The sequence below is a fragment of the Talpa occidentalis genome, unplaced genomic scaffold, assembly GCF_014898055.3.
Source record: "Talpa occidentalis isolate TD23 unplaced genomic scaffold, MPIMG_talOcc4v2.1 talOcc4.18, whole genome shotgun sequence".
NCBI lineage: Eukaryota > Metazoa > Chordata > Mammalia > Eulipotyphla > Talpidae > Talpa > Talpa occidentalis.
This window is the reverse complement of record NW_023601851.1, coordinates 2,428,313-2,454,841: the sequence shown is the minus strand read 5'-3', so window position 1 is coordinate 2,454,841 and position 26,529 is coordinate 2,428,313. Positions and strand designations below refer to the sequence as shown.

Here is a 26,529-nt window from a genome sequence, read left to right as displayed (position 1 = left end):
AAGGAGAATCAAGAGACATGGTATTTACTAAACAGAAAAAAAACAGTAAGTCCTACCTATTGATCATTATTTCAAATTTAAACTGGTAACTGGCTAATTAAAACACAAAATATATACAATGTCTTTTTTTTAATATGAGGTCAAAATTATACTACCAATGTCACACTATTTTTAAAGATATATCCACACCAAGAAGTTAGATGTGAAAGAATATCCAGTAATGCTAACAAAAACAGACAAGAAAGCTATATATATTTCATTATCAACAGTGTAAAATAATAAAACAAAGATCATTATATAATGATAAAGAGTCAAACAGATGTATTTTATTCACCAGTTTGAATAACCTGGACATACACAGGAATAGTAACACAACTGAAGGAAGAAAAAAAAAAAACAGTAATACCACATTATTTGTTGATTTTTGATAACTCTCAAAAATGGACCATAGGTATATTAGACAAAAATCAATCAATAAATAGCATATTTCTACAAGAAAATAGTCCAAGTGTACTTTATAGAGCTATACAAGACATCCCATCAAAAAACAAAAAAGAAAAAAAAATCACATTTTTCTCAAGCACACAAGGAACCATTTTCAGTTTAAAACATTTTTCAACCATAGATATTTATTAATTTATGCATACATATATTTATTTATGCACATTTTTTATTTATTAATTCACTGATTTGTGCATGCATAGAACGGGAGTACAGGCCAGTGGTGCAGGGAGTGAGAGGATTCACCAGAGATAGAGCGGGGACTAGTACAGGCAGACTGACTGAATGAAATACACTGCTGAGGGAAGCAGTGGGACGGCAGGAGACGTCTGCTGTGCCATGTGGGTAGCTCCCTGCCCAACAAGGATTGAACCTGGGCTGAGGAGGTTGTGGATACCTTCACAGTGCTGTCCTGAACCACTTGTGCCAGCAGCTCAACAAGAATGAAACCATATGAAATATTTTTTCTCACAAAAATGAATAAAACTGGGTGCGTACAATAAAATAAAAACTAGGAAATTTTTGAATATAGGGAAGTGAGCCAACACACCCCGAAACAACTAGTAAAACAAGCAAGAAATTAAAAATGAAGTAAGAGGTGAATTATAGCAGCTCATTACTCATTATATTAATTGAATACATTATTTATATTATTTGTCTGATAAAAATTAAAGAAAAAAATATCTTAGAATAAATGAAAATGGAAACATAGCATACAAAACTTACAAGATTCAGGAAAAGGCGTCCTGTGAGAGTGGTTTATAGATATAAAAGCAGACGTCAAGGAAAAAAATCTCCAAACTCCCTCTAACTTTATACCCCAAAGAAGTAGGAAAAATAAAGAGCCCTACATTAACAGAAAGAGGGGAATCATAATTCATTCCCAAGGCATGTCAAGAATTTTTCCCCCAGGGACTCCACTGGTGGTGCAGAGGTTATGCTCTGGGCCAAGAAATTGCCAGCAGCCTCTGCAGCGGCTGCCTGCAAGGGTCCCATATGGTGCACAGACCTCTTCTGCCATGCGGGTTGCTCCCCTCAGCAGTGTATTTTGTCAGTCTGCCTACTCTGCTCCCCACCCTGTCTCTGGTGAATTCACTCACCCACACGCTCTTCTGACTGTACCCAGTGCTTGTATAAATACATAAATAAATCTTTAAAAAAATTTCCCCCCATGTTTTGTTTTAGGAAACAAAGGTGGAGATAAAGATTTATATTTCCTTCCTGTACATGTGGTTATCAGTTTTCTCAACACCATTAACTGAATAACTCTCATTTTCCCCCAATACTGCTCTTGGTGCCCTCGTTGAAGACTGGTCATCAAGCACACGAGACATTTCTTTGTGTGCTCTCTGTTCTGTCCCACTGATGAACGTATCAGCATTTATGCTTGTATTATACTTTCAATTATTATAGGACTCTGCTATAAATTGATCTAAAAAATGTGATGCTTTCTGTTTGTTCTTGTTGTTACTTAAAATTGTTTTTTACTGTTAGGGGCCATGTGTAGTTCAGATGGATTTTTAAGTGGTGTTTTTATTTTTGCCAAAAAGTCATAGAGGGAATGCTGTAGTGTACTGATTTATGCTGCTTCTTAGAAATGAAAATTTATTTTGTCTCTTTGAATAATTTTCTAGGCATACTAGAGAAGAATTTGTATTACGTTGTCAGAAAGAGTACTGCATATATTTGGATATGATGAAACGAGAAAATTTAAGCCCAAACCACAATCAAATATCAATTCTTAACCTCTAAAATGACTAGTATGAAAGTAGAAGAGAGAGAGAGGGAGAGACAGAGACAGAGAGAGAGTGAAACGGAGAGAGGAAAGACATGACTGGCCCCAGCAAGCAGGGCAGATGTGCCAGATCCCATGAGGTCCTGGAAAATGAAACATAAAGATCAGTTCACAGGGAACAGAGTTGGAAAAGTTAGCCTCTGCTTGCTTCAGGACTTCTCAAGTCCTGATGCAGTGAACCATGTTATCAATGCATGGAAAAGGATCCTATAGCTAAGACAGAGACTTGAGTTCCTTTGCGTATAAGAGACTGGTGTAATTGAAACAGATGAATAACAATGCAGAAAATTATACTAAGTTTAAGAATGGTGGGTTGAGATACAAAGTCAGTCAATATGGCAGGAAGGAAACATGCAAAAAATCAATTGTCTTCCTATATGTAACCAGAAAAAGAACAAATTATGAAAGCCATGTCATTTACAAGTCACCCCCAGAAAACAATTACATACCTGACAATAAACCTAACACAGGAGGTTTTGAACCTATACAAGAAAATGATAAAACATTATTAAAAGGAAGAGAACAAGACTGAAATTAATGGGATGAGATTAAATAAGGGACCAGGAAAAAGAATAACTATAAGAAAGTAGAAATCAAAATCAACAAACAACTATGAACCAGGGCCACTCTATGTGGGGTGGGGGGTGGGGAAAGGAGGGATTGGGTACAAAATAGGGGGCTGGGATTGTATGGGGAATATAAAAATAAAATTAAAATTAAAAAAAGAATAACTGCAAATGGACAATCACCATTGTCAAAATGGACATTCAACCCAAGGTAATTGATACTTTCACAGCAATCCAATTATAATCTCAATGGCATTCTCCCATACAATGTGACAAGTATTACTGAAACTCACATGAAAACACAAAGTCCCTGAAAAGACAAATTTCTCCTGACATATAATAGGGGGAAATTGTGTTACTGAACTCCAGACTTCAAAGTACACTGTAAAGCCATAATAAATAAAACACCATGATTTGGAACAAGAATAGACACACAGAACAATGGAATAGAATTGAGAGCCCAGAAAAAGAAAACACACAAACAAAGAAAACACATATGGATCAACTAATCTATGACAAAGGAATGCTGTGTATACACTGGAACAAGAAGAGCATCTTTAATCACCCCTCTCTGAGCTGACACCTTCCCCTGCCCTTCAGATGAATGAGCAGACACCCACCGGTCTCTGTGAAGACACCTTCCCTGTCTCTGTGCTGACACTTTCCCCTCCCCTTGATAAAACCGGCCGGTACCCATTCATCTCCGTGTTGAGCTGGCAGCCACTTGTCTCCGTGTGGTCCCTTCCCCTCTGGCAACTCCTACCCATCTCTCCCTAGTATAAATACCCCTGCCCACTGCCAAAGGGCAGGATGGTGGTCTTTAAGACATGAGTCTGCCGCCCTCCTCATTTATCGACAAATAAAACTGCTTTTCTTTTCCTCAAACTCTGTTTCCTTTTATTGGCTGAGGGAAACTGAGGCTGGCGTTTGGTAACAATAAGTGCTGGTCAGCAGGGAGCCAAAGCTGTGCACATGAGGGAATTCAGCCCAATGTGTGACCAGCAGCACCTTCCAATACTTGATCAGTGGTGCTCAGAGGAAGATATTGAGGGAACAGTGGGAAAGGTGAGAAGAGAACCCTTTTGAAGTGGAGCTGGTGTCGCCATCCCAAACTACAGTGTCGTCACAATTAACTAGCATCATTTGTAAACCAATGAATCTAAATCAATCAATAAATAAAGAGGTATTTTTTGTTTCCTACATTTCATTATGAAAAAATTCAAATACAGAAAAAGTGAATAAATATTGTAATGATGTCCATATACCCACAATCCATGCTCAGTCATTGGAAACATTCTGCCACATTTGCTGTAACTACATCGATATTTTCACTACTGAATAAAGTTGAAGATTGTTTTTTTTTTTCTCTTTATAATATATCCAGCTAAGGGTCTAGAGTCAGCATTCTATTTTGGTGACACTTTAAAGAAGTCTTTGTATTTCTCTTTGTGATCATGTTAGCAGTTTGATCTTAGGCTTATTTGTCTCAGCTTGTTTTCCATTTTTAGGGTTGTGTGGTTTAAAACTCAAAAATGTCAATATATCAGTGAAATCTACTGTCATCCCTGTCCTCTCCACCCTGCCAGCTCCCCTCACCACAGGTGGCCATTGCTTTCTTGTTTACCATACAATTGTTTCTTTTTTTTTTTCAAGATTTATTTATTTATTATTTTTTTAAACAAAAAATAATTTTTATATTCCCCATACAATTGCAACACCCCCATTCTGACCCCAGTCCCTCCCCTCCCGCCCCCCACCCCCCAAAAAGTGTCTCTGGTGCATAGTTTTTTGTTGATTTTGATTTTCACTTTCTTATAGTTATTCATTTTCCTGGTCCCTTATTTAAGTTTTCTAGATTCCTGCTATGAGTGAGACCATCTGGTATTTTTCTTTTTCTTTTTGGCTTATTTCGCTGAGCATGATCCCTTCCAGTGCCATCCATGTTGCTGCAAATTGCATGTGTTTATCTTTTTTGAATGCTGAGTAATATTCCATGGTGTATATGGACCCCATCTCCTTGATCCTGTCATCTATTTTTGGGCATTTGGGTTGTTTCCAAAGCTTAGCTATTGTAAATAGTGCTGTTATAAACATAGGGGTGCAGGTGCTCTTTGGAATTGATGTTTCTGTGACCTTTGGGTCAATACCTAGGAGTGTAATTGCTGGATCATATGGAAGCTCTATGTTTAGTAGGTCCAGAACTCTCCACACAGCTCTCCATAGTGGTTGGACCAGTTTGCACTCCCACATACTCGCCAACATTTGTTGTTGCTAGTGTTTCTGGTTTATAGTTGCTTGTTGATTTTATTTTTTTCTTGGAATTAATTAGTCTTTTTCCTGGTCCCTTGTGTAGGTTTTCTAAATTCCTGCTATAACTAAAGCCATCCGGTATTTATCTTTTTCTTTCTGAATAATATATGGTATCATTGTTGGAGGGAAAAATCAAAGTACAGAACAATGGATATTTTATGCCAATATGGGGTCACATATGAAATGGGAAAATGTATATATTTGCTTTTTTGATAAGAAACAATTGTAAAAAAAATACAAAAAAAATCCCAAGAAGAAAAAAAAACGAGTAATGTAGAGCTATCCACCACTTCCGATGCTCCATTACCCCCTCTACCCTCAAAACAAAAGAAATGAAGTACACTAAATATACTGAGCCAGGGCATTGGGATAGGGAAACCAATAATAGCACAATAGGACAGGAAGAACAGCACATCGAGGGACTGGGGGGCCAGCAGGAAAAAGATGCTAACAGCAAGGCTGGCTGGTGTGAGCTTGCTGTTGATTCACACCTTTTGGTGACTAGGGAAGAGACAAGGTCAAGTGGGGTAGTGGAAAAGCACCCCAGAGGGGAACAAAACTCTGGGGATCACTGAAGAACATTAGAGAGTCCCCAAGATCCCTGCAAAAGGGCATCTAGGCCTAACCTGTTTCTCCCTAGCACCCACTCCTGGAGTCAGGAGTCTCTCCTGCAACAAACCTGAGCTTGTTAATCCTCAGCGGGTGTGTCGGTGATTATTCCTCCTTCAGTAGAACACAAGAACCCAGCCCACCAGCAACATCATCAGGTTGAGAAGGACTGAAAGGACAATGATGACCTAAAGTTAACTTGTGACACCTTCACCTGGTTATTTCACCTGTGCCCTCGTCACCATTTTACCTTGCAGATCCCACTGCTCTTCACCTCATTTTCTTTCTTTTCTCTTTTTGAAGGTTCATTCATTTATACATAAAAGAACTGAGGAGTAAAGGGTGAGAGTATTCACCGAGAAACTGCGGCAATCGTAACAGTCAGAGTGACTGAAATACACTGCTGAGGGGAACACAGTGGTGTTCTGTATGGCTAGACTATGAGAGGTCTGCTGCATCACACGGAGAGCTACCTGACAGGCCCAAGGGCAACCTCCTGCAGCAGAGGCCACAGATAACTTCATGGTGCTGTGCTTTAATCATTGCCCCAACAGGGAGGCCCTGCCCCTCGTTTCCTTTCTCTTTCTGTAAAAGCTCTCTGGATTTTTCTTTCCTTAGGGCACGCTTTACAATTCAATGAAGAGTGTAAACCAAATTACAGTTCTCCACTATTACAAGTGAAGAAATTTAAAAAAAGCATTTGGCCTGCTTAAATTCAGTGATGTTCTCTTACAAAGGGTAAGGACCTGGCACAGTGAAGGCCTAAACCCATCATGCAAATTTTGGGGTGGCAACAGCCAGAGAGATGCAGCCTCTGGGGCTGCAGTCCCCACAGAGACATTCAGCGCCCACCCTACCTCCCACCCTGCTCCCCGCAGAACAAAGAGAAGACAGAGATGACTGGCCAGACTGTCTTAGTCTTCAAATGGATGAAAAGCCTGGTAGCTTCTGGGCAGACCCTCCTGTGGGATCTCTGGTGAGGGACAAAGGCAGAGACCGTTCAGTGACCCAGCAAGCCAGCTAAAAACATGGAGGGCCCTGGCTGTGTCCTCGGTGTGTTCTCAAGTTCCACAGAAGGGAATCTCCATCCCTTCCTCAGTGATTTGGGTCAGAGGAGGCAAGGATTAAATGCCAGAGCAGAGGCTGGGGAGTTGGGAGGTGAGCTTGTGGCGTGGCTGTGCCAGGGGGTCCTGCAGGCACACTCAACACAGAGCCTGCTCCAGGGAGCGTCCCTGTAGGAAGCCCACATGGTGGTCCTAAAGCATGGTCTTGCACAGCCTCATGTCCAGGATGCAGGAGGGAGGTCGTCTCCCACCTTTGTCCCACTCTGTTGGCTGAAAAGCAAGCACCAGTACCTCACTCCTCCCCCACACCACATACATGCAAAATTGTGGATGCACCGAGTCAGCAGTCCAGGAGTCGCCTCTTTGGAGGAGGGCTGTCCTCTGCTGGAAAACAGTGGGCCATGGACAGCTGCCCACCTTCTCAGAGCTGACACAGAGTGGGGAAGTCAGGGACACAGAGGAAGGGTAGCCTGAGAGCCAGAGGGATTGAGGCCCAGCCCCTGTGCAGAGGTGGGGACAGAGACCCAGAGGTGAGGATGAGGGAGAGACTGGCTCACACAGACACGGAGACAGAGAGACCCCAGTAAAGTCCTCCTGGACCCATAGCCCCTGTATCAGTGGCCTTCCACTCAAAGTCTGTTTGGGCACCCAGGGCCCCGTGCAACCAGAGACCCTCATCCCCTTTGGGTCACAGCCTGGAGTGCAACTGGCTCTCATTTCTCACCGCTGCACATAGCTCAGACTTCCTTCCCCTTGAGGTATTTTTGCTGTGTGGGGATATCCCAAGGGATATAGGGAGCAGTACAGTGGGGGATATGTGACCCTTGGGCTGGTTCCCCTAGTGGCCCAGTGAGAGGCTGGCCCTGGCCCTGGAGTCTGGTGCTTTGTGGCACAAGGCTGGAGGTCTTCATGGAAGCTGTCCCCATGCCTGAAGGCCTTGGGAGATGCAGTGGGTTAAGCCACTGGGCTGCAGTGAGAGTGGGCCAGTCAAGTTGCTGCCCACTAGCCTCTCCCTGATTGTTTCTGAGCGGCAAGGGTGTGCCTGGCAAGTATCCCATCTGGTGTCATGACCAACTTGTGAGCACGCAACACTCTGTCCACTGCAGAGGTCTGCCTTGCAGAAATAGTCCTATTTAAATGCAGTGATTGCTTCCTGCTGGGCCCGCACTGGAATCCCCAGCCTGAGTGCTGACACCTTCCACCTTCTCATATTGCGTTACTCCTGATGGTAGGGATTCCCCACACCTAGGGCCCTCAATAGCATGGAGGGTGAGGCAATGCCCAGGACAGGCGGTGCCCCTGGGATTCCTCCAAGGTGGCCCTGGCCCTGGTGAGTGGCCCTGAGGAGGCACCGGCCAGAGATTATCTGGGGCAGCGCACACCCAGGGCAGTGTTACCCAGGGAGGCCCCTTGCTAAGAGCCCCTGGGTGATGGTGATCAGGAGCAGGCCCTCTTCTTCAGGCAGATGGGTGGGCAGGGAGCTGAGACCTGGCCCAGGAGTGTGCAGGCAGATTTCGAAGACGTGTTGGTTCTGGTGAATGAGGATGCCTTGGAGGTGGTGGCTGAAGAAGAGGTGACTCTGGGAGGCATTGGACAGAACAGAGACTTGGTGATGGTAGTGGCTGAGGTTGGTGATGGGAACACCCGAGGTGTCTGCACCAGCAGAAACCGCCCCATCCCTCTTGGAGGCGCTGCAGGCCCATCAGTTAAAGCTGGAGCCAATGAACTGGCAATCCAGCAGGGCCTAATACAGCCTGAAAAGCTCAGCATGGGCCAGCGGTGCAGCCCCATCTCGATCACCAAAGCACCATAATTCAGGAAGTCCATGGCTTCTGGGCCAAAGTCATATCCTTGCTGCTGCTTCCCCTGGCGGGGACACAGTGTGGCTGGGCTGTGGCTAGGACTTCGCGGGCAAAGGATTGGGAGGGGGCAGCTATCGGGGGAGATGTCAGGTATGGACAACACTCAGGCCACACAGTGGTCCTCCTAGACCAAAGGGCCTGGAGGGAGCACACTGATAACTTGCTGGCCCAGAAGCCTTGGTGGACAACATGGATCTTCTCCCTGGTGATTCCATGGGGTGCTCAGACTTGGATTGGTGGGGCAGGTGCAGGAGGGAATCAGTGGGGGATCTGGCAGTCAGCGGTGGAAACCAGGTGAATGAGCTGAAGGAGAGCTTTCCACACAAAACCCTTATTCTGTGACCAAGGGGCCCGGGGATGAAGCCACAGGCAGATCCACACCTTTGGAGCCAGCTATGCACACAGAGGCTGCTAGTGTCTGGTTCTCAGCATTCAAGGAGACAATGGGAGTGGGAAGAGGATCTCCCAGGGAGTGGGGACTTTGTGTGTTGCTGCAGGGATACACAACATCAGCTGGGTGGGGCGGGCCTCACTGCATTAGGTGCTGCAGCAGAGGAGAGGCTCTGGTGACCTCCGGCTTAGGAGGACAGGTCCCACAGGCCAGGAGGTGTGGAGCTCTCTCAGACCAGCCTCTGGCTGCCTCCAGCCTTGCCCTGTTCAGTGGCAGCAGGCTCCTTGACCCAGGCCAGTTTGTGAACCACCCCCAGATGTCAGCCTGGCTGAGTCACCTAGATGAAGACATGCTGGGCTACATGATCAACCTGAAGGTGAGCCCAGGCCAAGGGAGGCTGTGGGGCTGGGGAAGGTTCAGGGAAAGGACTGATCCCTGGCAAGGGTGAGGAAAGGGTAGTTCTCCTGGATGAGGTCTCACCCGCCCCTCTACCTTGTCCCACAGGTGGAAGAGCGCAGAAATTGCTGCAAGGTCTCCTTGCTCTTTCGGAACAACCCCTACTTCCGAATGAAGTGGTCGTCAAGGAGTATCTCGTGCACATCACCGGTGAAGGCCATCACTCCAGGCGGGCTGACCATGATCATGGGAATCAGCAGGCGCCTATTCACACAGCCTTCTTCTGGCAGGATACAGGTCCTCTCTCTCCACTCTCATTCAGTGGCACCAGGCCTAAAATGTGAGGACTATAACTTCAGGCATGACAACAGCAGCCTGAAGTTCTTCAACATGCTCTCGGACAACAAATTTGTGGGCTCTAGCAGGATTTCCAGGTGGCTCCTTCCTGACAAACGTCTTAGATGGCCTGGGTGGGTTACCTGATCTGGGTGGAGTTGGCGTCTGAGCCCTGCCCCGCTGCCCCTGCAGATCATCTACCAGGACTTGTGCCAAATCCTCTGCAGATGAGGGATCCCCTGAGGAGGAAGGCACACAGAGAGGGAAGGATGAGCTGGAGAGGTGAGTATCCCCCAGGGGATGGCTGCCCAAGTGTATGTGTGTGTGCAGATAAATGTGTTGATTGTGGTGCCACTTTATTACTGGACTTTCCAAAAAAACCAATAAGATTATCCTTATTTTTAAGTCATTCTGTTTGGGTTAAAAGCCCTTTCATTGAACATAAAGTAACATTTACCTCCCAGAGCCTCTGGGCCCAGAAATTTAATGCCTAAGCTTCAGTGACAACAAACTGTAAATTTCATAATTAATCAGTTCCGAACACAAAGTGCTCCCATATAAGCACATGCATATCCATGTAGGATACAAATGAGACACACTGCTTCATAATCAGTGGATAGACTATGAGATCCATAACTAGAATATTTATTTTTCTTGCTTTCTGTTAGGTCATGGCTATGTCATTTGTGCCTTTAGCATAAAATAGCACAAATATAGAAAAGTAATAGGTCTGTTAATGAAAGCATTGGTGAGTAAGTCCCTGGAAAGAAACAAAGCACAGAAATTTATTTTCTGACACAATGCAGACAAGACTGAATGCTCACCTCAGATGCGGTGTATCAGGGGAAGGGTGTGAATGAAAGGATGAGGAATGGAAAGAGAAAAAAATCCATAGCTAGATGCTGACAAGTAAAGCAGCTCTCAGAGGTTGCATGATATTCCCTGAATATCCGGAGTTTAGGGCCAGGTGCTGAAGGAGGTGGTGGCACAGAGCAAACAACATCAGCTTGTTCTCTGTCTATGTGTGTGGGGAGCTGGGGATTCAGTATAAGACCAAAGTCGTCCTGCTCTTCAAGAAGGCGATTATAAGGATATAAGGATTATAAGGTGGCATCCTCTCAGTAGGACAGAGTTCCAAATGATCCCAGGGCAGCCTTCCTCACAGTTGGCTTAGCCATGGCGACTCCTGATAGCTGAGACTGGAAAGCTCCATTCCTTCTCTCCTTAGACTACCTGATGCTGGTTGGGGCATAATTGACTTTAAAAGCCTTGTAAAATGATCCTGCTTGTCAATATTCTCTTGAGCTTGGTCATCACCCTCCCTGCCACATGTTGGGGCTTCTCCTCTGAAGTCCAGGTGACTGTGGTTGGAAAGTGGAGTTCTATTACCCTCCAAAAAACCCTTCCAACCCTTGGGAGATGGAAAGCTTTCTAGTTCCAGCTCATGATAGATGGGTGCCAGCTCCTTGATACACAATGGGATGGGCTCAGTGATGTTCGTGTTATCGCAAATATTCAACTTTACTTACAAGAGATGTTAGCGTATGTGGGGTCCAACCCCAGAAAGACCTGACATGTGCCAACTCTTTTGTTCCCTAGAATGCAGATGTCAGCCCTGGGTCACCCAGCCCATTGAAAGAGAATGTAGATATCACTGGTCACTGAAGCCCCTCCCTGATGCCCCTTTTGAGATGACTGTACCTGTCTGTAACTGTCCTGAAAATTGGTCAAAAACCCTAGCTCCACCATGTGCATAGCAGCGTCATGCTCCAACTGGGTCTGATGAGTTTGCCAATACATCCTATGGTTACTTTCATGATTAAGTCAATATTCATACCCAGCCTGACATTAATTCTAAAATGGGCAAAGGAGCTCCCTGGTCATCCACTTCCTTGGGCTTCCCCTGACCTCTCCCAACAAATGTCTGTGTTCCAGGCATGATTAATGTGTTGCACTCAGCTCTCAACCACTCCAATGAGGCCCTCACTTCAGACTGCTGGGTCTGTAAGAAGCCAGGTCCTGTCCGCTATACTAGACCAACAAGTGTTCCCTCCAAAGTCTTCGCTTAACTCCCCTTCAAATCCTGTCCTAGGTCCAGTGCCACTATTGGAAAATACTTCAACCCCTTTAACTTACACCTCTAGGATCTGTGAGCCAAAGGGCCCTTTCCTAGCCTGAGTTCAGGGGGTACATAAGTACATGATCCCATGAATATAGTTGGCCATGTTTCCTAGTCACTGTGATGCCTGACCCGTCTGTCTTAATGTGGAGGCACACACTCTTGGTAAGGAAATCCCCTTGCCATACTAAGAGTCCCCATGGCCATCACACTTGTAGTTGGTCTGCTAGCTGCTTCCTGGGTGGCCATGGGGCAGCTGGATTATGAGCATCGCGGGCCTATTATACTGAACTAAGTACCCAACTCAAATCAGACTTTGACTTTCTCACCCAGTCAGCTTTATGCCTCCAGCAGCACCTTGACACCCTGGCATCTGTGGTACTCTCAAATCAGCGGGAATTAGAACCCCTCACCACTTCCTAAGGCGGTATCTGTCTATACCTACAAGAATAATGTCCTTTTTAAAAAGATTCATTGATTTATAAAAGAACTGGGGTACAGGACAGATGTGTGGGAGGGTGAGAGGTTTCACCAGAGACAGAGTGGGGAACAGAACAGGCATACTGACAAAATGCACTGCTAAGGGGAGCAGCAGGCAAGACAGCAGAATTTTGCTGCACCATGTGGGATTCTCGCCATCCTGCCAGGATGGAACCCATGCTACAGAGACAGCAGACAGCTTCACAATGAGGCCCTCAACAACCTGTGCCACTAGGGAGGCCCTAAAAGAATGTCTATTTTATGCAAACGAGTTTGGAGTGGTTCAGGAGACACTCTACTAGCTCCAGTATTGAATTAATTGAAGGTGTGAAGCCATACAATAGTCAACTGGTGGGATTCTTTCAGTCAATGGCTCCTGTGGCTGACGCTGTTCACTGGGCCCTTGGTATCACTATTCCTGGTGCTTCCTTTTGGCCCCTGTTTACTTAATATGCTCACAGAATTGTGTCTGCTCAAATATCAATAAATAATCTCCAGTTCTCCTCACACCCTACCAGCCAGTAGGCAATAATGCTGTTACCCCTGAGTTGGATGATGCCTTATAAAGTTCTGGGGCATAAAGGGGTACCACAGGGGTAATCAAAGGGTCCTACCAGATAAACATTCCAACCCCAGTGCAATTAGCAAGTTTGAGTTCTCTTTTCACCTACAAATTCTCCTTTTGTCTGATGGATTTTGTGTCTGGTCTTTACTCTAACAGGGCTGCATGCTAGGAGGAGGGGGCCTGAGGGCAGGGCCAGCCTGCTCCTCTACTCTTCCGCTGGCCCCTTCCCCCTCCCATGTCACAGACACCTGTATTCCCCCTTTGCTCTTCCTCCATCTGAAGGATAAATAAACATGAATCCGTTGAACCTACCTGTGTAGCCCATGTTGAAGTAAGTGAGTATAAAAGGAAGGCTTGATGTATGTCCGGGGCCCAGTTCTTTCCAGGAGAACCCTCCCTCTGGTCCTGCCAGCATAATAATAATAATAATAATGACCTGTGACTTGCTTGTTCTTGGAGTGCCACTTGCTCTTTCCCTGCTGAGGCTGAATTTTTTTTCCTTAACAACCTGAACGTGGACCCTTGGCGCCATCGTTCTGTATAGGGTGGGGGAGGGTACTGAATGAACTGTGCAGCAGAGATGGTTTTGTGGCCAGTTGTCCCTTGGTGGGTGTTTGGGAAGCAGAGGCTCAGAGCCTGTGGTCATCTGGGAGTGGGCATTTAGCCAGTAGGCCAGGTATGTGTGGTCACCCAACCACTCCTGCCAGAACTCTACCCTCGCTACAACCCAGACCAGCCATGACCTCCCCATTCCACCTGTTACCCTGCCCTCCTGCTGGCAAGGACAGTCAGCTCCCTGTGCCATTTCTTCTCCCAACAGGGCTGGCGGACCAACCTACCAGTGCTGTGCTCAATCTCTCCCCTCACACTGAAAGGCAAGTCCTCTCCTCCTCCAACACTGAAAAGCAGTTGACCTCCACTGCCCCAGGCACTTAGACTGCCCATCTCTCACAGCATAGGCCAGCTTGGGCTCCCTGTAATACTTCAACTTTCCTGTCACCTGGAAGACAAATTCTGAAGCCAAAATGAAGCAAAAGATTGTAAAATAGAAGTCTATTTCTCAGTAAACTACATCACCTGCTTTCGAAGCTTCCTCACTCAAATGGTCACTTAATGCTGATCAGTAGTCACACCCAAGGGCAAGGCCTTAGACTTATTTGTGCACACACCAGCCTGGGGCCCTCTCCAAGGGTGTTCAGGTTCCATTGGAGAACAAAGAGAGGAAGATGCTTGGAGTCCTTGAGTTTTTCCTGGGACAGTAGAGAGACTGAGGCTTTCTTGCACAGCGTGACACTTGGCCAGTGAACTTCCTCTAGGGACACCCATGTGGGAGTCCTCACTCAGTGTGGGTGGAGATGTGGGCAGCTCCAATCCCTGTGGAAGACACTGTGGAGGTTTTTCAAAATCCTGAAAGCTGATCTGCCCATGAAGCAGCATTTTCTTTCTGCTGAGGCATATGTCTGAAAATGCAAACCCATTAATTCAAAGGGGTAATATCTAAAGGCCTGTGCTCAATGCAGCACTGTTGACAACAGCCAAGTTATGGAAACAAGAAAGTGCCCAAAGACAGGTGAGTGGAGTAAACTCTATATGGAATGCAATATTATGCAGCTATTAAAAAGCTGTGATTTACTTGCCCATTATGACAATGGGAATGAAACTCGAGGGCAATATGCTAGTGAAATTAATGAGAAGAAAGAAAGACAAATACCAGGTGGTTTTACCCACATATGGACTATAGTGAGACAAAGCAAAGGATGGACATAACTAATAGCCATGAATCCTAGAAATGTGACAGTGGAATCAAGGCGACCAGAGAGTATTGGGGAATAGGTGGTCTGTAGGAGAACATTCTAAGGGCTTTGATGGTGTTGCAGAAATAAATTCTAGTTTTTTTTGCCCAGGCAGGGGAAGAGCACGTGGAAATTGAGATTGGTGAGGTCAGGAGAAGCTTTATTACTCATGCATGAGGTCCCAGACCTGAGTAATCCCAGGTCTGAGCACTGGTAAGAGAAAAAGAGCTTCTTTTATACATAACCACTTTACATTGATAAAGTTGGTTAGTTAGCATACAAATTCTTGACAGAGGAAAAGGCGAAGGATACAGATCTTTCAGAATTGCCTGTGAGGCAATCAGCCTAGTAGGCTGTTGTGCAAAACAGAAAAGACAAAAAATAAAATTGTCATGGGCCTCCCTAATGGCACCGGGGGTTGAGTATCACCCTGTGAAGCTGTCTGCAGCCACTACAGCATGGGTTTGATATCGGCTGGCCAGCAAGAATCCCACATGGCACAGCAGATCTCTCCTGTCATGCCCGCTGCTCCCCTCAGAAGTGTATTTCATCAGTCTGCCTGTTTTGTTCCCCACTCTGTCTCTGGTGAATCCTCCCACCCTTCCACACATCTGGCCTATCTTGTTCTTGTATAAATCAACAAATTTTTTTTAAAAAAGAATAAAAGTTCCAAACCAAGCATCCAACGTTACCCCATTCCCTCGGGTAAAATGCCCAGCCATCAGGGTTGGAAAACAGCAGCATCACTGAGTCCTGAGAGTCGTGGCCAATTGTAAAGCACCTCCTGCTGGGACCCAGAGGAAAGGGACAGAAGGGAACTGGCATGTCTGTGACAGAAGGAGCACAATGAAAATCAAATAAAAGCTGTCATTATTAAACTCCCTTATGTGTCCCTCAGGCACATCTATTTCAACCAACACCTGTTTCAAGACCAGGAAGCAAGTGCAGCTTCTTCACTGTTCTCTCTGCTCCATGTTCCTCCTCCAGGTCTCCCTTTGCTCCCCATCTTTCTTCCTTCCTTTCTCTAGTCCTCTCTGCAGCTTCTCCTCCTCCTCAGCTCCATCCTCCGTAGTTGATGTTGAGAACCTGGAAACCCTGTTTTTCTGGGGACTTCCCTGTTACAACATCAGTGTGAATGAATGGACACTGAGGGTGATAGTTGAAAGTTTTGGTGCAGGAAAGAGAAGAAGAGCCAGGCCATTTCTAACAGGCAGAAACTTTATTGAGCCCTGGGCAAGATTTGCCAACCCCAAAGGGGGGATTAATTTATTATTTTATTTTATATCATTCTTACATATTTTTTCATCTTTGCACAATGTATGCATTTTCATTTTGGTTATATTCCCCATACAATTGCACACCCCCCTTATTTTGACTCTAGCCCTTCCTTTCCCAAGCCCTCTCACCCCCCACACCCCACCTGTAGAGTGTCTCTGGTTTATAGTTGATTGTTGATTTTGATTTTTACTTTGTATTGATTAGTCTTTTTCCTGGTCTCTTCTTTAGGTTTTATAAATTCCTGCTATGAGTGAGACCATCTGGTATTTTTCTTTTTCTTTCTGACTTATTTCACTGAGCATGATCCCTTCTAGCTCCATCCATGTTGCTGCTGCAAACTGCATGTATTTATCTTTTTTGAATGCTCAGAAATATTCCATTTTGTATGTGTACCACATCTTCTTGATCCAGTCATCTATTTTTTTGGGCATTTGTGTTGCTTCCATAGCTTAGCTATTGTAAATAGCACTGCTATAAACATAGGGGTGCAGGTGCTCTTTGGAATTACTGTTTCTGTGTCCTTTGGGTAAATACCTAGGAGTGGAATTACTGGATCATATGGAAGCTTTATGTTTAGTAGTTCAAGAAATCTCCACACAGCTCTCCATAGTGGTTGGACCAGTTTGCATTCCCATCAGCAGTGCAGGAGAGTTCCTTTTTCTCCACAACCTCGCCAACATTTTTGTTGCTAGTTTTTGAACTAGACATACGACCTGAAACCATAAAATACATAGAAGGAAATACAGGCGAAACACTATGTGACATGCACCTCAAAGACATCTTTACAGACACATCACCCAAAGCAGTGATAGTGAAGGCAAAGATAAACAGCTGGGACTACATCAAATTAAAGAGCTTCTGCACAGCAAAAGAGACAATAACCAAAACAAAGAGAAACCCCACCGACTGGGAGAACATTTTTGCATACAACATTTATGATAAAGGACTGATCACAAAAACCTACAAAGAGTTCATGAAACTCAACAAAAACAAAGAAAATAATGGGCAGAAGAGCTAAAAAGAAACTTCTCTGAAGAAGAAATGCAAATGGCCACAGTCATATGAAAAAATGTTCAACATCACTTGTAATCAGGGAATGCAAATCAAAACTACAATGAGATACCATCTCACATCAGGGAGATATCCTTTTATAGTGTGAGGCGAGGTTAGGCAGGGAAACTGGTTTGCGGAGGCAGGGAGAACAGGTTTTGGTGCAACAAAGTTGTTATTCATGGAGCGGAGTTGTTTTTTGCCTTTGTATTCCTTCAGTTTAGGTCTGATGCGATCAGTGGTCCTGGTGTCAGGACTATCTTATCTTTTTCCATGTGGGCTTCCTCATTCCTGACCCCTGTGTTGGCCTTTCAATGGTAATGGGATGTGAGTAGAGCTGTAACTTCATACCTTTCCAGTGTGCTCAATGGTGTGAAGCACTAGTTCAGATTACTCTAGAAAGCTTTGTAGGGGGAGGAAACATCATTTCCTCTTAGCCCGCTGGAGTTTTGGATGAGTTCATAAAATATATAAGGCAAATGAACAAGAAATGACAAGTAGAAGCTTGCTAACACAGATAGCATGCTTCCCTCATGAACAGGCATGCCAGTACAAGGGAAAAGGAAGACCTCAAAAGATGTGGCAAAGGAATGGTCTTCAGAAATGCTAGGTCAAAGGACAGTGAGAGGCCTCCGTGTGTTTCAGGGGGTAAAACCGCACCATCAAGCTACTGCCAGCCGCACAGCACTAGTTTGATCCCTGGCCGGCCAGTGAGCTAACCCACATGGCCCAGCTGACTTTCCTATCTAAACTGCTGCTCCATCAGCACTGTATTTCAGCACATCTGCTTATTCTGCTTCTCCTTTCTTTGGTGATTCCTCTCAGCCCTGCACCCCTGGCTTATACCCCAGTTATTGTATGCATATATCAATTATTTTTTTTTTAACAAAGTAGGATGGTTTTAGGTTTACAAGGGTTGAGATTAAACTTGTGCCAAATTTGTTACCTAAATATGTACATCCTCTGTGCTCTCTGCAGGCTGATTTTGTCTTTCCTGGCATGAGCAGAGGAGGGACACTTCAAAAAGTAAGTTTGCTTTTAGTCCAAAAATTAAAAAAATGAAACAGTGATTTTTTTTTCTGTATTTACTGCTTCTCAGTTGCCCTTAATTCAAATGTTTATGCCAAAGTATTGAAACTGGGGATGACATAATCTGCTGACTGACCTTGGGAAATTGCAGATTGTCTGAATTTATTTTGAGTATAAGTTTTACATATTGTTTAAAAATTAATAGCAATTCAAAAAAGATAATTCCATTTGAACAAAAGTGAAAAATTCTAAATAAATGTTGCCACATTTTATACAGGTCTAGTTTCCAAAGTGTTAAAATTTATTTCAATGTTAGAATAGGAGACTAAATCATTTACATTTCCAGACTGGTTAAACAAAACTAGTATTAGCAAGGTGGTCTAGATAAATAATCATCAATACATGTTAAGTAGACAAAACAATAGAATGTTTTCTTAAAAATCAATTACAAATCAAATGATAATAACTTGAAAATAAGTTATCATAGAAGTGAATAAATGGAAATTTAGCAATTGCAGGAATTTTTACAACTATACACTCAGAAAAAAAAAATCTTGGATAACTTATACTCATATAACCCATTTTTGGGATTATAATGAAAACACAATATGTAAATTATCTGTGTTCCACTAAAATCCCAATTAAGTGCAGAAAGTATGACACAATGGTCATATTCCAATAACCCAAGGATAATATGCTAAATATTGCAGTGATTTGTTTTGTGTGCACAAAGTAGTGTAATTTACCAGAAATTAAAACAATATAAACTCATTTTTAATCCAAATAGATAATACTGGTGAAGTGATGGATAAATATAGTAAAGAGTAGAGATGACTGATAGAGGTATGACTAAGCACACTCCCGTATCCAGACCCAGACACAATAAATAAATCACACGTAATATGTATCAAGTACATTTGTAATCCTTGAGGAAAAACTGATAGTATCGCTCTCGTTAATAATGGTTGGTCATCACTGAATATGTAAAATAATTTAAAATTTTTTCCTATATAAACATGTTTATACACAATATCAGATGGATTGAATAGTGAATGCTATATGCTATTGAAAGAAATATTGAATAAATAAGCATGTTGACCCCAGAGACACTTTATTCATGAACTTTTGAAAAACAAACTAATATATTATCCTTATTTTTAAGTCATTGGGCCTCGATTCTCAGAAATGGGGCATCAAGGAATATATGTATATTTTGTTTCCAGGAATTTGCATACACATATGAAGTGTCCTAAAGCTGAACCAAGTTTGCATTCCAGCCTGGAATTTGGGGATTGTCCCTTTCAAGCATATTGATGACAAACATAGATGTTTTACACTAAGATAACACAGGAGGAGAGACATCAGCTTGTCTCTTGTTTGGCTCATTTTCAAAACTTGTTTAGTTTGACAGGTCCTCCATCAACTGTCTAAAATGTGTCTTCCTCACATCCAGAGTCCTGACGTTTATTTGGTGCAGTCCTTCTCTTCAGTTGTTCTGTGGGCTCTGCGTTGTTGTGGCATTTTTGTTGTCTTAAAATAACCCTTTAATTATACTGTCCCTCTCTGATGCATTTATGTTTTGAGTAAGGCAACAAAGCCCCACCAGGACTATAGGAAAATCCATCTGTGTAAGTGAATTATTCTCTAATGCAAAGGTACAGGTTGTAGAACAGAATAAAAACGTAAGGGGTCCTTTGCTTGTGTGAGATATGACCTAAAAGAGTAGAAAGCACAGCTGAAATGATGAAAATGGGTCTTCTAGGTGATTCATATTTCGTTATCCTGAACTTTATTGGAAAAAGGGAAATTTCAACAAATATAAAGAGGGGTGACATGTGGAAAACAAATATGAACTTTTTAAAATATTTATTTATTGATGCATGAAAGAACAGGGGTAGAAGCCAGAGATGTTGGGGTGAGAGTGAGAAGATCCACCAGAGACTGCGTGGGAAAGAACAGCAGACTGACTGAAATACATGCCTGAGCGGAGATAGGAGAGACTATTGCACCATGGGGTTAGCTCCCTGGTTGGGGATAGAACGTGTGCTGCACTGGCTGTGGATAGCTTAATAGGTTGCTTCTTAACTCTTTGTGCCACCAGGGAGGCCCAGCAAAAGTGAACTTTCATGTACCTGGAAAATATTTAAAAATAGAAACCTGTTAGCAATGACACTGACAATATTGAAAACAAGAAAACTCTCAGGCAACAGTGGTGGAGCCACTGTAGCATGCAAGTTATTAATTGACAGAGCAAGGAGTCAATATGTTGAAAGTGGTGGAAAACCAAAAAAAAGACTATTTTATTTTATTTCATTTTTATTTTATTTTATTTTTTTTTTTTTTAACCAAGTTGAAAATTTTATTTACAACACTTAATTTTGCTTTTAAAGACAATTTGTGAAGAATAACCAAAACCCCATGAAAGTCTATTACAATAATCTTTCACAGAATCATTGGAAAAAAAAAAAAAAAAAACTTGCAAATTAATACTTTAAAATAAAAAGTAAAAATAGGGAATTTAATTCCAATGACTAGAACAAAAAAGATAATCTTTTGCAAAGAGAAAAAGTACTTGAGGGAGAAATTGGTGTAACATGTGGAAAGCACGCAATTTATATATCAGTTTAGTTCCTCATTGCCAACATGGCATTTATATCCCAGATGAGATTTCGTAATCGATCCATAATTTGCTTCAGCTGTTGATTCTTCTGTTTGAGTTTCTTATTTACTTCAGCAATTTCTCGCCTTTCTTCACTTGCAAACGAGATGGGCACCCCGGTCATCATTCTTTGAGCCATCTTCTTCCACATATGGAATAAGTTGCTCTACTGGAATGGGATCCATCCCACCACAGTTTTCGTTACATTTATCATACACCAATCTCAGCTTCCTGAAGAGAATAGAAAGTTGGCGAAGATGATCCTGTAGCTTGGCTAACTGGTCTTGATATGTTCCAGTATGGTAAGTGACACCATTTGGCAGCTGCATGTTCCTCAGCAGCTGGAAGATCTCCATGGTGCGGTACATGATGTCCTGCACCATCTCCTGGCCGATGCGGCACAGCGATGCTGTGTTGACCTCCCGGGCGGCCTGCTGCGCCTGGGGCTCGGCGAAGGGGCCGGGCGCCATGCCGGCGCCGCCAACGGAGGGGTGGACATGGAGCCACCAACGCCGCAGGACCGCAGGGCCCAGGAGCTGACTTTGGGGGGCCCAGCCGGGCGTGGCCCGCAGCCAGGCGTGCCGTGGGCACCTGCGAGTAAGCCCGGGGCGGCCCAAATTCCCATTTTTGTTTTTTTAAAGATTTATTTTTATTTATTTATACAAGTACTGGGTACAGTCAGAAGCGCGGGAGGGTGAGAGAATTCACCAGAGCCAGAGCACGGAGCAGAGCAGGCAGAAGGACGGAAGGACACTGCTGAGGGGAGCAATGGGCGGCAGGAGAAGTCTGTGTGCCATGTGGGACCCTCGCCCGGCAGCCGGGGATGGAACTGGTGGTGCAGAGGCTGCGGGCAGGTTTGCAACCCAGCGCTTAACCGCTGCGCCACCGGGGAGGCCCGGCACTAGGTTTTCATAGGAGAATTATTCTTGAACAGATTGGATATGCGTAATTAAGATAATCATCATCTGTTTCTGTTGTTCACATTCCTCTTTCTGGGACTGATAATACAAAAAACTTATGGTACCTTCCTTATCAGAAATCACATTAGTTCTTTTAATTAATACATATAGCTTGTATTTTTTTTTTTTTTATAGAGGCATGTTTTTATTTATTTATTTATTTATTTATTCATTTGTTTGTTTTGTTTATACATGCACTGGGTACAGTCAGAAGCGCGGGAGGGTGAGAGAATTCACCAGAGCCAGAGCAGGGAGCAGAGCAGGCAGAAGGACCGAAGTACACTGCTGAGGGGAGCAGCGGGCGGCAGGAAAGGTCTGCGCGCCATGCGGGACCCTCCTCCGGTGGCCGGGGCAGCCGGGGATCGAACCGGCGCTGCAGAGGCTGCTGGCAGCTTCGCAACCCAGCGCTCAACCGCTGCGCCACGGGGAGGCCCTTGATCTTAATCAAATTATATATTGATACATTAAAGAACTGCTAGATATTTTTTTTAATAGACACATTTTTTTTATTTGTTTGTTTGTTTTGTTTATACATGCACTGGGCATAGTCAGAAGTGCGGGAGGGTGAGAGAATTGACCAGAGCCAGAGCGGGGAGCAGAGCAGGCAGAAGGACCGAAGGACACTGCTGAGGGGAGCAGCGGGCGGCAGGAGAGGTCTGTGCGCCAGGTGGGACCCTCACCTGGCAGCCAGGGATTGAACCAGCACTGCAGAGCTTGGCAGCCCAGCGCTCAACCGCTGCACCACCGGGGAGACCCAATTTCATTTTATGTTTAAAGGGCTGCAGACAGCTTCATAGCTCTGTGCTGAACAGCCTGTGCCATCAGGGCGGCCACCACTCAAAAAATTAAAACAAACAAACAAACAAAAAAACAACAACAGATGAATTTAAAACTACATTTTTGCCAGAAGCCAGATCTAGCAAACTGTCCTGTCAGGGTTCCTGCAGGAAAGATGGCGTTGGCGCCTTGAAGAAAAAGGGACAGAGGAAGGAGGAGACAGTGACACTTGATCAGGGTGCAAGTATCATCCTGCTGAGGGTCTCAGCAACTCTTTACTTATACATTTCAAGCAAACCATGGCAGTACACAAGCATATGCTTTCAAGTAGTAAAAAGGCCTAACAACTGGGGCATTTTTTCCCAAAACCGGCCTAACCAGACTGGTGACCTACCACCCCTTGCTGAGGAGATAATGGCCATCTCATTTGTCCTAAAGATAATTACAGTTACCACATGACAGGTCCCCTCACAATCATTTATCTTCCACTGCCCAGTAATCATTGTGTTAATGCTAAAAAACTCAAAACAACAAAAAACTTAAGTGACTAAAACTTAACTCCTTTATAACTGCTAAATTACTAAGTAATCAAAATTTATAAATTCCTAAATATTAAACATTGAAAAAACATAATCACCTTATACATTGGTAATCAAATCCAATTACTTCCAAAATTAAAAAAAAATCTTATTTCTATAATTAATCTATTCTGATTTAATAAAAACAGTCAATCATTAAAAGGAATGAAAAAGCCCAAAGAATCTCAGTGCCGCATAGGTTGCACTGACTTTTTTCTAACCCCAAGCTTTTACAAGGAAACTCCTTTTTACTTTCTCCAGGCAATATTTCTACCTATTGCTTCTTTATTTATCTTGTCAACTAACTGCTATCTCTAACTTCAAGTCTCCTCTCTCTCTATTGCTTTTTTATTTATCTTATCAACTGTTTTTTCCAACATCAATTTTCTATTATCTTTAACTATCTCTAATTTCAACTACCAATTAACTTATCTCTAACTGCTATCTCTAACCTCAACTTCTGTCTCTTTTAACTGCTATCCCTAAATTTAAAACTCATCTCCAGACAGTCTCTGTCTTAAAAGACACAAATCTATCTCAAAGACTTGGCCAGGAATGTTTTACAGCCTTAAGTTTCCAGAAGATTTTAAGTGTGGCATATCACTTGTAATTGTAAAACCAAAATTTAAATCACTGCGTCCAAGCAGAAAAATACTAATTGTTTCAAAATGTACTGTTTATATCAAGCAGTGTCATTGTTGTCCAATTAGTTATTTAGTATTTGGTCATACAGCATTTGCTGTTTCACTTCTAAATGCATATTTTTATAATAACCATATACGGTAGGAGCCAGCCATAAACAAATGAGAAGAATCTAGCAGGAGTCTGCAAAGGACATTCCTGACTTCAGGTTTCTGCCCCATGTCTGGACCTTTGTCAGATGGCATGAGACAAAGCATGACCACCATCACATTTTGGTTGATTTCATAGACAATTCCTGGACACTACATATAATATGCAAATACTAACTACACTATCACCAGTGTTAACACATTAAGGGATGAGAGCATGTGTGAAACTAACCGCCTCTGAGAAAAGTTAAATTCGAAATCTATTAAAACAGTGATGTGAACCCCATATCTTTCACAACTGAAGCATCATCCTAAGTATAATTGCAAATGTTATTATTCTAAATAAATTTTTTCAAAGGAGGTTCTAGGAATGGGAAATGAAGGGTAAATACATTTGTTAATTTCAAAGACAGTGAGATCCCACAATCAAGTAAGAGGGAAATTTATACACCAAAATACTTTTATTAGGAAAATAAGGGAAAATGTTTTCAGGAAATAAGATGTGCAAAAATGAGGGAAATAATCAATCAATATAAGAATGGAGATAAGAAATAAGAGTGACGTGAAAATGTGGAACTAGGAAAATGTGAAAACTAAGGAAGTTGGGATTTGAATCTTTCCTGCCCACTTTGCAGGAATGCATGCTTTCATCCTGGGGCTTCTCCTGATGGGAACTTATGGGGATGGAAATGAGTTACACAGAACAGAAGGCCAAGTTGGGAAGAGGGACCACCCATCCCTTCTTTCCCTGACCCCCAACAGCTGGAAAAATGGATCAGGCAGGAGGTCTCTGTCCTCCCAAAATCACTTATTTCCCACCACACAACTGGCAGGTCTGGAAGTTTTTCCAGGAAGCTGGGCATTTGCCAGGTGGGACCGAGTTTATCTTGCAAAGAGCTGAGTCCACCCAGTCCCATGGGAATGCCCTGTGCTCAATGGACAGATGACCATCCCCAGCAGCCACAAGGAGGCCACGGGCCTTGGTGCCAGAGAGGAGGTGTGTCTATGGCCTGTCCCTGTGCCTGCACCTGGCAGATGCACATGTACAGGTACCGGGCAATCAGGATGGAGGGACCTGAGAGGGTGGAGGCCTAGAATAAATCAGAAGAGGAGCTTGGCGAGGAGACAGATGGCCTAGAAGCCTCAGCATAGGAGTGGGGGAAGGACACTCCAAGATGAAGAGCAAGGCAAGCAGAATCTAGTTACTCTGTGGGCATGTGTGTCCCCCTGCAGGGACCCAGGGTGCTCCACTGGGTTCCAGGTCACAGGGAACCAGGGCAGCTGTCTTTTCTGGAGGGAGCTGCCCATCCCAGCTCAGAGCATTCATCCTGTGCACCAACCACAATCCAGGGAGAAGCATCTCAAAGCAGAAGGCTGACAAATTCCACATCCAGTTTTTCCTCCACTAACAGAGGAGGCAGCTGATGAAAAAAATGGACAGCACTGGCTGCTGGCTGTTTTCCGGCAATAAAAATGCCAGTGTCCAGATGATTCATGAGATTGGCTCTCTGGTTTTTCCTTGTCATCCATAATGTGTATGTCTGCATTATTCTCACCTAGAGAGACTCCTGCCAGGATCTGTTGCTTGATATCCCTTTCATCTCCCAAAGGGAAAAAAATCGCTTTCACCTTCTGCTAAAAAAGTTTGCAAATTCTCACATGGATTGTATTTCTTTTTAATTCCTCCTCATTCAATACAATGGCTAAGAATTTATTTAGGACCTGGGCTGTGAGAAGAAAGAAAAGTTCTAACTTATTGTAGGGTAAATGTTTTTTCAGGCTTTTCTGCCCTACCACCCTTAGGATTGCCCTATCTGATGGTCACCTGATTGCCCTTGAGATAGTCACCAAGAGAGACAGAGCAGGAAAGAAGCAGCAGGAGAGAAGCAGGAGACAGGCAGAAGACAGAAGGGGAGAAGGAAGCCAGAGAAGCCCAGAGTGAAGACCACCTGGCACCCCTGGCCCCTCTGCCCCCCCTGGCATCCCTCCCTGCCACGTACCTGTTTGCCACACTACATTTCAATATCAATAAAAGCCTGAGAAAGCCACCAAGGGCTCCTGGAGGACTCCTTTACCTCTCTGCTCAGATCCTAGGAAAATTGCTCAGTGACCTTCCACCCCTACACTTATGATTCTATTTCTCTCATTCTAAGAATAAAAAGAATAATAGCTTCAAGTTTCTCTGTCATGCACTATTTTATTTTAATTTTTGTTAAAGATTTATTTATTTATTTATACAAGCACTGGTTACAGTCAGAGTTTGGGAGGGTGAGAGAATTCACCAGAGCTGGAGTGACGAACAGAACAGGCAGACCAACTAAATACACTGCTAAGGGAGCAGCGGGCGGCAGGACAGGTCTACAAGCCATGTGGGACCGTCACTGGCAGCCCGGGGGGTCAAACTGGCACTGTAAAGGCTGTGGGCAGCTTCACAGCTGCCCAGAGCCCAACTGCTGTGCCACTAGGGAGGCCCATCATGCACTATTTTAAAACCAGGGTGAATTGATTTGATGTCAAAACTTTTAGTTCCCAGAGTGGTTGAGCACAGACTGAAGAGTTAAGTCTACATCTGTAAAGCTAAGTGTAATGATACCAGAAGAGTGCATTTTGAGGTTTTGAGG

The 26,529-nt window shown here is 43.8% G+C and overlaps 1 protein-coding gene and 1 pseudogene across 1 annotated transcript in view; both read right to left on the bottom strand.

Moving 5' to 3' along the window:
• LOC119250816 (protein Shroom2-like) overlaps positions 1-26,529 on the bottom strand; it is a 548,272-nt gene that overhangs the window by 357,747 nt on the left and 163,996 nt on the right.
• On the bottom strand, positions 20,720-21,302 carry LOC119250671 (mediator of RNA polymerase II transcription subunit 30-like; annotated as a pseudogene).